Source organism: Trachemys scripta, chromosome 9 (genome assembly GCF_013100865.1).
Source record: "Trachemys scripta elegans isolate TJP31775 chromosome 9, CAS_Tse_1.0, whole genome shotgun sequence".
NCBI lineage: Eukaryota > Metazoa > Chordata > Testudines > Emydidae > Trachemys > Trachemys scripta.
In genome coordinates, this window is record NC_048306.1 from 69,282,263 (window position 1) to 69,298,583 (window position 16,321).

The following is a 16,321-nucleotide window of genomic DNA, read 5'->3' on the forward strand; positions in this document are numbered from 1 at the left end:
TTAACATGCACAAACATCATATGAATGACAATTACCCAGTGATTTCCCAGGAGAAGTTCAATTAACAGGTCAATGTTCTGACACTTCCTAACCAGGAAAGGCGGTGCTAAAATAAAGCTGCAGTTTGAAGCCTTACACATTTTGGACTACAGAGATTTACCAAATGGCAGCAAAATTCTTCATGAGAATTGTTTGCTGCTTGTGACATACCCTGAGGCTCGGATCTAACTAAACTGACTTGCATAAAGACAAGAGCATTCAAAACATGAGACAAGACAGTAGGAACTACATTTTCAAAACAGTGCCCAAAGAATTGATTTCTCCAAGCATTTCTTTAAAATCTGTCCCACTTTGCTATTCCTATAGTTTAGATTAAAGAACTGGTTGAGTGCATAGATTTCCTAGTAAATCAAAGTAAAAGAGACGTATTAATGTATATATTTGCTATTGTTTCATATATTGTGTGGCATTTATAATGTGAAGGTAAACTACATATAGTCAGGGCCTTCAATACCTTTTTTGGTAAAGTGTTTTGTGTGGAAACAGCACACTGTTCCATTAAAAATCCTGCGAAGTAAGGGCACCGCTCAGATCCAGAGTTGGGAAGCAGGAACTGAGAAATGGGTTAAGGTAAAGACACAGGCTATATTCAGTCCTAGTGAAAGCATCTCCCCTGAACTGAAAGACGTTAATCACATTTACCTAATGGCTGTATTTGTCCCATAAAATCTATAGGTTAGAGGAAAAATTGTTTCTGCACCACATTCTCCCATAGGCCACAAGAGGAGAGATCCAGTCTAGTGGATTTTCCTTAGCTCTTGCCCAGCTTTTAGAAAGATCATTTCCCAAGAAGGAAAGATTAATCTGAAAGCATTTACCAATAAATAAACAGGCAACAGAGCAGATTTAATAATGTAGTGACTAAAGGATTTTTATATAAAAAAAAGAAGAAGAAGAAAAAAAAAGAAGTATAAAAGCACCCTTAAGAGAAGGAAGGAAAGTTTGAAATTATAGCTTGGCTTCCTACACAAGAAATACAGAATAACTCATCTGTTGTTAATATACTGCATCTGGATTCTCCCCCCAATAGCCATTATGATCAATTCTACAGTAACTCTGAATGTAAACATGGAGGGGCTGTGCTGGTGGAAAATATTTGAATATGCCCCCAAAGCTGAGATGTGCCTATAAATGGGTTATATTTTTACCTGCTATTTAAAATAGTTTTTAGCCAAGCATGCTGCAACTCACCACAACACTCGCCTCTTAAGCTCAGGGAAAAAATCCTCCAGAGACAGAGAGTCAGTGAATGAACATTGTTTCGGGTTCCATGGCAGGGAAAGTACTCTGCATTCAAAAATAGATACATTTCTTGGGGGGGAGAGGGGGAGAAGAGAACAGCCTGACTCCTTTCTCTCCCCTAGGTAATGGAAAATGTCAGACTCCTCTCACCTTAGCTCCTTAGGGACTAATAAGGATGTGAAGATTCCATATTTGTAGTGAATATCTTGCACCAAACAGTGACCATCAGTGTCCTACAGCTAACAAACAGATATGGATGTTGATAAGCACGGACCGGAGTGGGGTTGGGGGGCAGGCACGGGAAATGGGACAGAGGAAGGGGAAGAGACCTGGTACTGGAGTTGAGTTGCCACAGTTGGAGGGAGAAGCAGGGGACTCAGACACTAAGGACCTAATGAAGAAAGGCTACCAGGTCAACAGGATGAGCAAGGAGACTCAGGGACTGGGGACAGAGTGGGAGGTTACTAGGCAATAGTAGAGAAAGGGGAACCTGAACCCCCTGACGTATTGGAAGAAAACTACATTGCATCCATGTTCATCTTACAGATGGTGCTTCTCATCTGTGTGGATGCATGTGGCAGATCAGGGACCTTGTCTGCAGGAGGCAGGACACATCCCCGAAACTATCTTATTTCCATTTCCGCATTGCATTTTACTGAATGTTTCCTGCATCAAACATCAAGATTAAATACCAGATGGACAGTCAAACTGAGCTCAGAACTGTGTGCTACTGTGACAGGTTTTGCAATGCTCTTGCAATCAAGGGACATTTGGGAAAAGGAGGAAAGAAATATCACAAGAGAGGCTATGCTTACTCTCATTATTTGGCATGGACACACTTGTTTACATTAGACTGGCCTCATCTAAACTTTGCTGGAGATTGACCATAATATTTACAGGCTAAAAGAACAATTATGTAGCTGAGAACAGCTAAATGGAACAAAACAAAACCAAAGAGAGGCAGAAATCACGTAGTTTGCAAAAGTAAAAAAGCAAACTGACCCATTAGCCCACACATCTTTCCCACTTCATGTAAATTAACACTGTTGTACTATTTGTACTATACAGGAGTACGGATGTTCTTTTGAGTTTATAAACATTTAGACCTTTAAATTCTCCATGTAATGATTTATAAAATACAGACTTTATGAAAGGAGATATCCTATGTATCTTCTGTTTGCTTAAAGAATATATCTTTAAGAGACCGATATTCTTGCTTTTGGGGCCTGTTCACAGTCTGCACTGTGATGCTTTCTTCACTTTGCATCTCATGGGTTGTATTTATTACATAATTGTTTTCCTTCTTTTACACACCATTAATCATCTCTCTGCAAAGATCTTCTTCCCACTCTACGCCTTACTATACATTCTTTGCGTTTTCACAAAATGATGTCAGTCCCAAATGAAACAAAGATAAGAATGGCTCAAGATTTGCATTTAAAAAATTATCCCTTTTCTTCAAAGCTATAAATAAACTAAAATGAACAACAATCACCTTGGGATTGAAAGGAATACCTAGTATCCCTGTTTACCCAGAGATAGAGAGTGTGATTTCTGGAAAATAATTGTGTTAATAGAATCCAAGAGAGTATACAGAGTTTTCCAATGACAGGTAAATTCTGTACACAAACAACTTTGAAATAATAAACATTACTGGAAAATGATCCAATATTTTAATATATTTCCAATAAATTATTGTTTTACATTTCATGCTGCTGCAATGGGTTTCTTGTTTTTTATATTTTAATATGTAAAGCAAAAATGAAATTAAAATGTAGCTTCCATTTCCTTAGAAACCCCAGAGGAAGTACGAGCATTCTGAATTTTTATATGTTGGTCTCTATTTTGTGAAAAAACTTTTAAAAGATCACTTCCAGCACACTTCCTCAGGTCTACAAGACTATATAGAAGATACATTTTGCTATGCTTTTTTATTATTATTTGATCCAAATGCTCATAGAAGATTACTTTTAAATTAACTAAATAATGCTCTCTTGCTTATTTTTGTTATAACATTAAAATAACTGTAAAGGTTAAAGACTCCGTATAACATGATACGGTCATGTAAACAGAGAAGTGCTGTAACATGTCTATCAAACATTAGCCCCTAAAACTGCCTAGAAAGCTCTGTTCTCTATGAGTAAAAATCAGAGCTGTTGAAGCAAAACAATATTTGTTTTACTGACAGATTTTAGTGTTATGTTACCTACCAATAGGTTCCATTTCCAGTTTACATCCCAGAGTAACTGCTTATTAGACACATTGTTTATTTGAAAACTATGATGCTAATACCCTGTTTCCCCGAAAATAAGACAGTGTCTTATATTAATTTTTGCTCCCAAAGATGCGCTAGGTCTTATTTTCAGGGGATGTCTTATTTTTCAGAAATGAAAAATGCCTTATTATCGGTGGATGCCTTATTATCGGGGAGGTCTTATTATCGGGGGGATGCCTTATATTACAACGAGAGGCAAAACTGTAAGTAGGCCTTATTTTCGGAGGATGTCTTATTTTCGGGGAAACAGGGTAAGAAGCGCTCATATTAGTAAGGTCTGATTTATAGCTTTGGGTTGTTGTTTTTTTATCCTAAGGGACTGAACTTCTGAAACTCCAAAACTTTCCTCTGTTATTTACTAAGGAGATTCCAAAGAAAGCTTATGTTCTTTATGTTTTGTGTATGAGAAATTTGTCCAATAATAAACAGCAGCTATATTGCTATCATAAATAACTGTAGCTGCCTGTGATAGAAAGTTATGTTCAACATTGGAAGCCATTTCATACACAACCAGTTATTCTCTAATAATCCTGCAAAAATATTGTACTTTTGCTGTATTAGTATAATTTCTTGTTATAAATGTTGCCATCACTATGGTATCACAGCATTAGCATATTAAGCCCAAAGGGAAGGAAGGAAGAAATTCCAACAGAATTTGCAGTGTTACAGGAAAGCACCTGTTTCTCTTATTCTCTGAGGATTTCTGAAGTTGGACTCCTCAATAAACACACATTAGCATAACCCAAATGGAATTAATTATATTTACATATCCCCAAATGTATAACAAACAGAGCAGTGCTTAGGAGTGCAGTGGCTGTATTGCAAAGAAATGCCTCACTTATTGGTGTGGTTTAGGGTACTTGTGATAGGTTGTTTTAAATACACTGTACGGAACCATCTCTCCTTGGTCACCAATTAATGGAACAACTTTGCCAACAGTTGAATGCACAAATGTAGTTATTGGCTAGCAGAGCTGCATCGATTCCATTTGGGACTGCATGTAACTCACTATGCTTATTATTATTTCCATTACAGCAGCACACAAGCCGAAATTCAGGGTTAGAGCCCAATAGTCCTAGGCATGTTAAAAACATGTAGTAAAAAAATTATTGCCCTAAAAAGCTAAACAACCTAAGATAAGGACAACATGCCACTGGTGCATGAAAACAAACAAGCAAGGGTTGGGGGGATGAGGATGAAGTACCAATAGTATGACAACACTTTTATGCAGACTAGCTGCATGGACAATTTTGCCTGTTCTCTGGCAGTAATTGTGTTAAGGATTAGGCCCAACTTTAGTATACATCACACACAACTGTCGCAAACAACTTGTTTCTTATCCGCCTGTGTATATCCATGCACACATACAGAGCATACTATGGTAAGGCTTGTTTGTATCTTATTCTGAAATATACAAAAGTGAAGGAAAACCCAAAGGTGTCACATACATGAATGAAGCAATACAGCTGCATTCGGTATGCTGCATCCAAATCACATGTACCTGTGGAATGGAGTTTAGATGGAGTCAAATATTGCTGTTCTATTTTGGAGCCTTTCAGATTGGAAATTGGCTAGGAAAATTCATCTTACATCTCTGGATTCTGACATCATTCAGTTCAGATGAGGAATAAGGAGAAGAAGCAGATGACCTCTTGGAACAAACAAAATTCCTCTTTTTGTAGAATCCTTACAATAGTAATGGCTGAAGAAAAAGAAATGCATAAAATGGATGATACTACATTCTCCATACTTTTCTGAGCCATCAGCAACTTTACAAATTAATATTTCTATCAAAACTTTTATCTAGTTAGACAAGTAAACTGAAAGGGCATCAGATGTAAAACCCATTAGAACATCCTAAAGAAGGAGATTTCTGTATAATGAATCTGTTCCCATCTCCCTAGACTTAGAGTAACAGTATAGCCCACTGTGCTGCTCCAAACAACCACCATTTATTAAAATCAAATTGCCAATGGAAATTTTCACCCTTCTACACACAAATGTAGAATTTTCTCCACAATCCGCAGGCCAGGATAGATACGATTCAATCCTGGGACAGTAGCAACTTGTATATATATATATATATTACTACTTGAAAATCTGCTATATCATGGGTTAGGAAGAGAAACCATGTACCACTGGATGGAGAAGATTCCCAGCTTTTAGCCCAGGGAGATGTCAAGATAAGAGTTAATATTTTTAGGTATAAAAGGTTACTTGGGATCAATTTTATGGCTCCCTGAAAATCTTGTACCATTGTGATAACAACTAAGGCACTTGGTTTACTGGCAGAGGGATATGAAAAATAACCCCAATAAAAATGGTTTAACACTTTCTAAAATAATTTTCTGTAATGTGCTATATAAAGAATATATTTGTGTGAACCTGCAAAACTCACCTGTGCTCTACCACTTATATTACACCCATCCCAAAACTTTTATACTGCACCAAACAGTCTTATTCTATGGATGTGATTTATAAAAATGGGGCAGATAGCAATGACTAGTTAAAATTACCCACCATTCCCCATGATAAGAATCTGTTTTCAGTTTCTTATAATTTGACAAACTTGAACCATTTGGGCTGAAATTTCCCATGCCTCAGGCTGAGTATTTTTGAAAAATTTCAGCAAAAACAGAAAAGCGATTTCTTGGAATGAGGTTCGAAATAGGACTTTGTTCTGTGTTAAAAAAAAAAAAATCTACAACTGTTTCATTGAGAACCTCTAGTGCCTTTGTGCTTTGGAGCTGGAACTTTGAATTGGCAGGGGCATTGCCCTGAGGTCAGAGATATGCCTTTTGCTAGCACTCTGAAAATTCACCCGAATTTGGCCATGTTATAAGCCCCTTCTGAAAAATCTCAATTTACACTTGCTTAGTAGAGACTTGTTAGTTTGGCGGCTTACTTCTTTGAAGAGTCCATCTGCACTGATCATGCTCCACCAATTCATAGCTCCTATGTGCCATCCTGAGAGTATGAGTGAGCATGCTGCAACCTGGGGCTGCATGAGCTGAACAGGACTTTCCTTCTGATTGCTCCTCCTGGTTGCCAGGGAGCCAGTGTAGCACAGAGCACAGGAACTGACAGCAGGGAGACGGCCTCTCCTGTGCTCTCAGTACTCTCACTACTGGTGCCCAGGCAGAGGAGGAAATAACCAAACTGAAATGCAGAGGGGCACAGAGCCAGGCTTGAGGGTGGCGAGATGGCAGACTGAAACAAAGCATGGGGGAGAGATTGGGACAAGTACAGACGGAAGGTGCCAGGGAAAGGAGAAGTGGGGATCATAAGTGCTGGAACTAGGGGTGCAGCCATACCTCCTGGCTTGAAAGTGGTTTCCGTTATATGCAAGGTTTACAGCTTGGTTCAGTGACTCTCAGAACTCCCACTATACTCCTGGTGGGAGTGGGAGGCTTGGGGCAGAAGAATCTGTGATCACGAGAGAATGTTCCTCTCAGACTCTGGAACCAGGATTATTGAGTTCCAATGTTCCTCTGCTGTATTTAATGCCTGTGAAACCCACTGGCAAAACATGTGCCTCATCTCCCTTTAGTGGCTGGTCCACACGGAGCGTGAGACCCTTCTACTGCTATCAGTTACTTTGTTAGCTCAAATGGCAGAGGTCTGTGCTGTGAAGCTAAAGGATCTAATCCTGCTGAAGAGCAAGGGCGGGGGGGGGGGGGGGGGGGCAAGGTTCAGAAATGACTAAGTAGGGGAAACTAAAATTAAGATCACATATTCCCAGCAGTAAAAACAAAAACACAATCAAATCTGACACTCTTCCAGTCCTGGTGTTGTGTCTATGCCAGGCAGATGTCCCCAAGGAAAGGCTGCTCTAATTTATACTGGGTGAAAATGCCCCATAGGGCAAGAGCACAGCTGAGGATCAGTGTGGTAGAGTGGCATCCTAGCCATGTCCTCCCCCTCTTCCAGCCATTCAGCCTCCCCCTACTAGGCCCCAGAGTGCTAAAGTGACCCTCTGCATGTGTGTTATGTCAGCAGCAGGGTTAGTTTATGCCAGGACGGTGACACAAAGCAGCTGACCACACCAGACAATCTGGCCCATATGGCTGGAAATACTTTGAAGCAGTCTCTTGGGACAGATGGCTGCTTATTAAGTGTGGTCTCTTTTGCATCTTTACTGTAAATTGTGCATCTACACACCTATATTAAAACATACTGCAATCTGAAGTATGGTGCTTCAGAGAGTTGGAATGGAATGACCCATCAGGAGTTGAGAGGAGAAAATACCCCCCTATGCGCTCACTGGGCTACTCCATTCCTACCTTCATCTGTTCAAGAATCAGGGCCAAAAGGCTGAGAAATTCTCAGAACTCCTCTCTTGGATTCTTAGGTAAGTCAGCAGAAATCTTCCCAAGGAGAAGGAAGTTGGGATATATATATATATATATTTTTACGATGATATTTATTTCCCCCACATGCCCCATGCAGTGAGCTGTATGTTCTCTCTGTTGAAAAGCCTCCATAATCTGCATAGACCTGAACTGGGTTGGTGTCTCATTTGTCCCCTAGATCATTTACAAAATAATGGAACACACTGCTGCTTTACTGTGTGCTCTTCCCAGCACTATCCTATTAGTTAGCACTTAGTGGGAGTGTGGGATGGCTTTGTGCAGAACTATCTGTTCTAGCAGGTTTATATTTGAAGGTGACAGGAATGGATCAGATCAGTGTGTTCCATGCTATCGAGGTGCAAGTCTCAGACTGAGAAGTACACTGTGGTGAGGCACATTTGTACCCATTTGTGTTCCAGCAGAACAGCTTTTAAGAGATTCTCTTACACTAACCCTCACTCTAGGTTGTTAATAAGGGAACTAGGTAGACTGGGAATTTTTTTTCAAGGGGGCCAGGGGGAGAGATATCTAATGTAGTGAGTGCAGTTTAGGTCATAAGTTATTTGGGAGAGAATTTTGAGATGACTTCATGCACAAATGACCATAAGAGGAAAAAAAATCATTGATGCCACAATAGCCAGGAGCAAAGGAGCTGAGACCTTGTGAAATATTCGGAGCTGTGTAAGTAGGGGGAACTAAAACTAAGATCATGCAGTCCCAATGGTGAGACAACCACCCACATGCACCAGAAAGTGGGTGCCAATGTCAGCCAGTGTTACTGGGGTCAAAATGCAACCTCTCTTATTCAGGACACAGTGTCCTGAAAAATGTGGTACCTCTCTGGGAGATGGAGCTAGAAAACGGTTTCCAACCTGCTGCAAACGTGACGACTCTCCTCTTCGCTTTCACACCACCCACGGTCTTTACTCTTTAAGAGGGGAGGCAGTGCATCATGGCAATCCTATGGCTGTAGTGCATCATGGGAGATGGAATACAATTGGGGGAGTCCAACCTATAGAGGAGAATGAGAACAAGAGGCATCTGAATGACAATTTCCATAAGGGAGGACTTTCAGAATCTAAATATTATGGGGTGTAATTTCACTGGCAATTCTAAGTTTTCCATAGAACATTTCTATGAAAAAAAATTATTTTCATTTTAGAAAAAAAAATTTCCATGGAGAAAATCCCCATTTTTTGATCAGCTCTAGTGTGAATCAAGATTAATTCAGCTATGCACCAGTAAGAGGATACTCTCACATTGAGAGAGAGAGAGAGAGAGGAGGAGGAGGGTGAATACCCACAGGAATCTGTTAGGCAACACACACTGTGGGGCAAACTGTGCTTTTCTTTTTACCTTTGTTGTTTCCCATCATTATGACACATGCACAGGCAATTCCTGTCCTTATCTCTGTGGCTATGGGGAGCCAGATAGCAGCGGAGCAGGTTTTGCTGTCCAAGAAGAGAGGGAGGCAGAATTCGGCTGTGCATGGGACAACCAGGGAATTAGCACACCCTGTGAACAGGGCCGGATTAACTTTTTGGGGCCTGGCGCCAAACATATTTAAGGGCCCCCATTGGGGAAATAGGGCATGTGATGGGGGGCAGTCCGCAGAGCGAGGGGCCGGTTGGGGGCAATGAGATGCAGCACAGCAGGAGTGGCCCCAATCAGCCCAGCACAAAGGCACTGTTTACAAACCCCAAACTGCTAGATGCACACTGGCCCACCCAGCCCTGTATTGCCAGCATGCCCCTTCCACACTGGCCCCGGGCCCAGTGCCCTGCTCTTATGCCAGTGCCCCCTCACCCAGAGACTTCCCCCACAGATCCCTATGCCCAGCACCCCTTGCCTAGAGACCCCGCCCGCTGACATCCCACCACAACTGCACAGCACCCTGCACACCATACCCCCTGCCCAGCTACCCCACCCACAGATCCCCTACTGTCCAGCACCCCCTTTACAATCCCACCATCACAGCTGTACAGCGCCCCATATTCCTGAGGGAATTCTGCATCAAGTTCTGTGCATAATATTTTAAAATTCTGATTTTTTTTTAATAATAAATAAATGTGGAAGCTCCACCATGGCAGTGGGAGAATACCCTGCAGCCTCCCCCACCCCCTTGGGACAGAGACTTGGCAGTGAGACTGAACCTGACCCAGCACAAGGGCAATGCCTGACACAGAAACAGCCTGGGGCCCTGCCCCTTTTGTGCCAGGCGCACCAGATGTGGGCAGGGAGGCTCAGCCCAGCAGCAGGATCCAAGTGCAGAGGGACTTAGTGTGGGGGGTATCCAGATGGGGGTAAGAGGGTTCTGTGGGGAGGGGGTCAGAAGGTGGGGGGGGCAGTCTGGGTGCAAGCAGCTCTGTGGGGGATCTGGATGTACAGGGATGTGCCAGGTGCAGGGGCAATGGGAGTCTGCAGGGGGGACCAAGTGAAAGTGGTTGGAGCTCAGTGGGGTGGGGTGGGGGAGTCTGGGTGCAGGGGAGGGGGGTTGTGGTACTTAAAGTACTGCACAGGATCTTTTCAGGGGGAATAAGGCAAACGCCACATTCATTGGTAATACATGCATCAATCAACACTGTATCATATGCATATGATCTATATTACACTCACACACACACACACACACACACACACACATACACACACACACACACACACACACTCCGTCTCGTTGTTGTTACCAACTAGTTGCTCCCCTTAACTTCACTGGCCAGGGGAGTTAGATAGAGAAGCGATGTAGCCGGGCTTCTGCCTATCTGGATCAATGCTCCGATGTTGACAAGACCCATGGTCCTCTGCAAGACACCTCACATTTATAGCAGCTTCCCTCTCATGCAAATCTATACCAGATTCAAAATCTGTGTCCCTTGGTCCTTTGTGCTGCTTCCTTCTGGGTGTTGTCCCAATCCTGTTCAAAGAGGTTATTTCCAAAAGAAGGTACTGTTCAAAGAGGGTGTTTCCAAAAGAAGGTGCTTGATTCTAAACCACCCCTCCACCGCCACTCCCTCCCGTCCCCGAGGCTGTCAATATGTCTGCTCTTCTTTAGTGAGCCCACTTGACAAGTTTGATTGTCCTTGGGTCTGGCTTCCATCCCCTCTCCAACTAGCTGTCTGGAGGTGCTTGCGTTCCACGCCTTCCTCATTCATACCTCATTCATTCAACATGCCAATTGATTAAGGGAGCGTGGGGAGGGGGAATCTTATTCTATATATGGATAGGCTTAATACAAGGTTATATAGAGAGGCATAATACAAAATCACATGAAAGTTATGTGAAGATGCTTAATACAGAGATATATCTACAGGGTTCATTTGGGTGGAGGTCTAGGTGTAGGTGGTTGGGGCTCAGTGGGGAGGATGTCTGGGGGGGGCTCATCGGGGTGATACAGATGCAGGGGAGGTGGGGCTTGTCAGGGTGAGGATTTGATGGGCCTGCTTAACAGGGGAGCCCCAGCTGCTGCCAAGGGGATCCGCATGCTGGGACCCGGTTTCCCCTATCCCAGGGATCGGTAACCTTCGGCACGTGGCCCACCAGGGTAAGCCCCCTGGCGGGCCGGTTTGTTTACTTGCCGCGTCCACAGGTTCGGCCGATTGTGGCTCCCACTGGCCGTGGTTTGCCGCTCCAGGCCAATGGGGGCTGCGAGAAGCTGCGGCCAGCACATCCCTCATCCTGCAGCCCCCCATTTGCCTGGAGCTGCGATTGGCCAAACCTGCGGCAGGTAAACAAACTGGCCTGGCCCACTAGGGGGCTTACCCTGGCGGGCCGCGGGCCAAAGGTTGCCGATCCCTGCCCTATCCCCTTCTCTTCCCCGTCCCAGGCCCCTTCCCCACCACTCCATCTCCTCCCCATCCCATCCCCTTCCTTCCCCACTGCCTCTGTCCCCCTGCCCTGCCTGCCCCACCATTGGCAATCACTGTTGTACAAGATGAAGGATGGCTCCCAGCACACAGAAGGGAGCTCAACCAGCACTAGGATCCAGAAGGTGGTGTCCAGCTGCAAAGTCCCGGGAGCTGAGCAGCACCTTCTTTTTTTCAGCCTGGCTGTGCAGCTCTGCAGTCAGAGTAGGTTTGCTCGTTCCACCCCCACTCCCCACCCTGCCTCTTCTCCCCAGGTGAGCATGCTGCGGCTGTGCTCCTCCCCCACCCTCTTGCCAGCAAACAGCTGATCGGCAGCAGGGAGGGGGAAGGGAGCAAGCTGTGAGAAGAGGCAGGGGAAGGGGAGCTTGGCTGCCCTACTGCAGCAGGAGCACCAAGCTTCTGCCCCCCCACAGGAGAGAGCGGAAGGCGGAGAAGAGTAGGCCTGGTCGGGGGCCCTCTGGAGTGGGCCTGGCTCCATGGCGCCAGTGGCTCCATGTTAAATCCGCTACTGCCTGTGAAGCATGGAACTGGACCTCCATGCAAACTTCTTATGAGGTAACATGCAGGGAAACTGGGTCAGAGTGACTGGGGAAGGTGCAGAAAATTTCTCTGGTTCCCCATGTGCAGTGGGGATGTAAAGCCTATTCTACTCCAGTGTAATTGCCATATTCTGTGGAACATTTCCACAACTGCTCCCTGGCTTTGCTTTATTCTGTGCTTTTCTCCTTCAAGTCTACCCAGAGCCCATAAAATTTGAGTTACCAGGGGTAAGATAGCATTGTTCAGGCTGTTGTTTCTGTAACTTTGTTGCATTGCCACTGTGTGTTTGAAAATAAATAAAAACACAAGAATAGCGGAGCTCTTAAACAATTCACATCATGATTTCTTTAACCTGAGAGTGACTCCTGACTTCCTATATAGGTCGTGTGTCTGAGTAACAGCAGTGGAAATTTGTCTTTGAGAGCTTCCTCTATCACTCAGCAAGGTTCTGGAGTACATTCACATCTCTCCATAAGAACCCTGAAGAAGCTGTATTGAAAAGCCTAGTTCCCATTAGCTAATCTGAGAAATTGTCTGAGAGACTGACATATGGGAATACAAACATATGCATCATGTTGGCTGATCTTTGCTACCCAGCTTCCTAGCTGCAAAATATAGATCAGAGACAGCAGAGTTAGACGTGAAAGCCTTGATATTTTCTCCCTGTTTAACTTACCTCAACCTAGAATGAGTTTGCAGTGTCCAAATTTTTTTAGTTTGTATGTGGTGCTGTAGGGAATGAAGAGAATTATGACAGAGGAAGACTAAGTGCCAAATATTCAAGGGGTGCCCACTAATTTTGGATGCCTGGCTTGATTTTTGGAGCAGCTGAGAACCTACAATTCCAGAAGAAGTGAACAGGTGTTGCCAGTGCATAGCAACAGAGGCTTCTGCAGTCAAATGTATGCAAACATTTAAAGTTACAGCTTGTAGCAACATCATCCACAATATAATACCCTGCTGCCTACAGTTTCCCACACACCTTATCACAGGCATTAAAAACAATCTCCCTGAGAGTGAGGAAGAAGTTCTTATTTTGTAATTTGTCTGAGATGCCAGGGATGCAATTCCTGTAGCTGCTCCCGCCAAAACGGCACCATTCTCCCTCCTGGAGAGATCACTGCTAGTGAAGAAATGATTTTGGTAATTAATTCAAGTAAATATAAGATAATTAGCAACTCTAAAGCTTCTGAGAGGATCAAATATGAAATGGGCCTGAGCTACAAAACTTAGAACCAGGTCAAAATTTTTCCGAAGTATCAGGATGGTTCAGAAGGGCCCTAAGACAAAGACTTTAGTTTTTCAGCTGACTCTCCTGACCTCTTGAACATCAGAGAAAGTTACTCAAAAGATACCTGATAAGACTTTGTAAGAATCTGGGGAAGAAGTGGAGTAATACCTGGTCAGATGTAGTCTCCTGCAAAGAACTCGTCTGTTGATTGCATTAAGAACAAATGACAGGAACATTCAGAAAGCAGCATTTAAATCCAGCAGCTGCTGGCATGCAATGGAGCTTGGCCTGAGCCCTGTCCTACTACCACTGCTTTCCATACAACCTTAAGAGCTAATGGAGATCCACCAGTGTCATGCTAAGGAACTAAAACCCAGGAGCGGGAATTCTGCCCAGATGACAGAGAATAATGCTTTTAAAATGTATATGTACAATTGTTCATGCTTTTCAAGGAATAAACGGGTTCACTTTGGTTGGAGCTTTACATAGTTTTTCTCCTTTCTGGTCCATCACAGGTAAGCTGTTAAATCAAGTGCAACAAACGGATATATTCAGTTAAAATGATAGTTTGCTGCGGCCAGAGGATGCCAAGAAAAGTCTGCTTTGGAATCTGAGATTAGATACACCTCTACCTCAATGTAACGCTGTCCTCGGGAGGCAAAAAATCTTACCACGTTATAGGTGAAACCGCGTTATATCGAACTTGCTTTGATCCACTGGAGTGCGCAGCCCCCTGCCCCGTAGCACTGCTTTACCGTGTTATATCCGAATTCCTATAAGACCCTGAACAACTCACTTAGGCTCACACTAGTAAAGGTTATTTAGGCATTGCTCCATTCAACACTGCAAGTCCCAAGTGACTTAGGAACCAAAGTCTCATTGAAGGGCAATGGGACTTAGGCCTTGCAATGCTGAGTGGAGCAATGCCTAAATACCTTTAAAAATCCAGGCCTTAGCCTCTCCATACCATAATCCCTTATCTGCAATATGGGGATAACACTTCCCTACATCACAGGGATGTCATATGGGTTTAGAGATTGTGAGGCACTCAGAAACTATGGTTATGAGGGCCATATAAGTATTGTACCTTTGATAGATAGATCTTAAATACAAATACAAGACAAGCATACAGGTATTGGTAGGTTTTTGGCATTTGCTGGGTATTTTGTTCAGCTTCTTTATAGTGGATGCTGTACATTAATTAATAAACTTTATTATTTCTCTTTAAGATGCACTATAAGCAAGGATAGCAGTACCACAGGTGCAATTCCCTCTGACCTACTACTATGGGATTACAGACATCCCTATTACCTGTGACAAATGCCACACCTAGCTAACTGTTCTGTTGCCTCCAATGCATTGCCTAATTCTTGTGCATTTATTTGAGCAGTCTTTTATTCAGCCTGGCTATGAATAACAGTCTGTTCGTACCTTGTGCCCATCCGACTCACAGAACTGCTGTCCCATTTTTCTGGTGATCAGCGCCATATGTATGACTTGATTCCTCTGCAAGGTGAGCCTGGTTCTCACTATTACCACTCTTTGCTCTGTAAATGGATGTATGTTATGGAGGCTCTGGGAAGTCCATATGCAACATATGCCCAGTGCAAGGAAGAAAGCAAAGAAAGAAGAAGTGGGACCGCTGAAGACTATAGCCGGAGAGGAGATTAAAGATAATTTAGGCATGGCGCAATATCTCAATGAATATTTTGCATCGGTGTTTAATGAGGCCAATGAAGGTATTAGAGATACTAGCACCGTGACAGAGGAGCATACAGGATGGGGGATTACCATATCCGAGGTAGAAACAAAACTTGAACGCCTTAACGGGGCTAAGTCGGGAGGACCGGACGATCTTCATCCGAGGATATTGAAGGAATTGGCACGGGAAATAGCAGGCCCATTAGCGATAATATTTAATGAATCTGTAAACTCGGGGGTGGTCCCGTTAGACTGAAGAATAGCTAATGTGGTTCCTATTTTCAAGAAAGGGAAAAAAAGTGATCCGGGTAACTACAGGCCTGTTAGTTTAACATCTGTAGTGTGCAAGGTGCTGGAGAAAATTCTGAAAGAGAAACTAGTTGAGGACCTTGAGGTTAATGGCAATTGCGATAAATTACAACACGGTTTTACGAAGGGCAGATCGTGCCAAACGAATCTGATCTCCTTCTTCGAGAAAGTAACGGACTTATTAGATAAGGGAAATGCGGTGGACCTAATATACCTGGATTTCAGTAAAGCGTTTGATACTGTACCAGATGAGGAATTATTGGTTAAACTGGAAAACATGGGGATCGATATGAAAATCCAGAGGTGGATAAGGAATTGGTTAATGGGGAGAATGCAGCGGGTCGTATTAAAGGGTGAACTGTCAGGTTGGAGGGAGGTTACTAGTGGAGTGCCTCAAGGTTCGGTTTTGGGACCCATTTTATTTAATCTATTTATAACTGACCTCGGAACCGATTGCAGGAGTGGGCTGATAAAGTTTGCGGATGATACGAAGGTGGGAGGCGTTGCAAATTCGGAGGAGGATAGGGATATTCTGCAGGGAGACTTGAATGAGCTTGTGAATTGGAGTATCAGAAATAGGATGAAATTTAATAGTGAAAAGTGTAAGGTGATGCATTTGGGGATGACTAATAACAATTTTAGTTACAAGCTGGGGACGCATTGGTTAGAAGTAACGGAAGAGGAGAAGGACCTAGGGGTCCTTGCAGACCGCAGGATGACTATGAGTCGACAATGTGACGTGGCGGTG

At 43.5% G+C, this 16,321-nt stretch overlaps 1 long non-coding RNA gene across 1 annotated transcript in view; it reads right to left on the reverse strand.

The window, feature by feature from the left end:
* The window catches only part of LOC117883354, a 61,381-nt gene that overhangs the window by 18,759 nt on the left and 26,301 nt on the right, over positions 1-16,321 (reverse strand). Inside the window, exons 2-3 of the long non-coding RNA XR_004647238.1 lie at positions 8,802-8,941; positions 5,079-5,279 (exon numbers count right to left, since the gene is read on the reverse strand). This is a non-coding gene — a long non-coding RNA (uncharacterized LOC117883354). The remainder of the gene's footprint in view (positions 1-5,078; positions 5,280-8,801; positions 8,942-16,321) is intronic.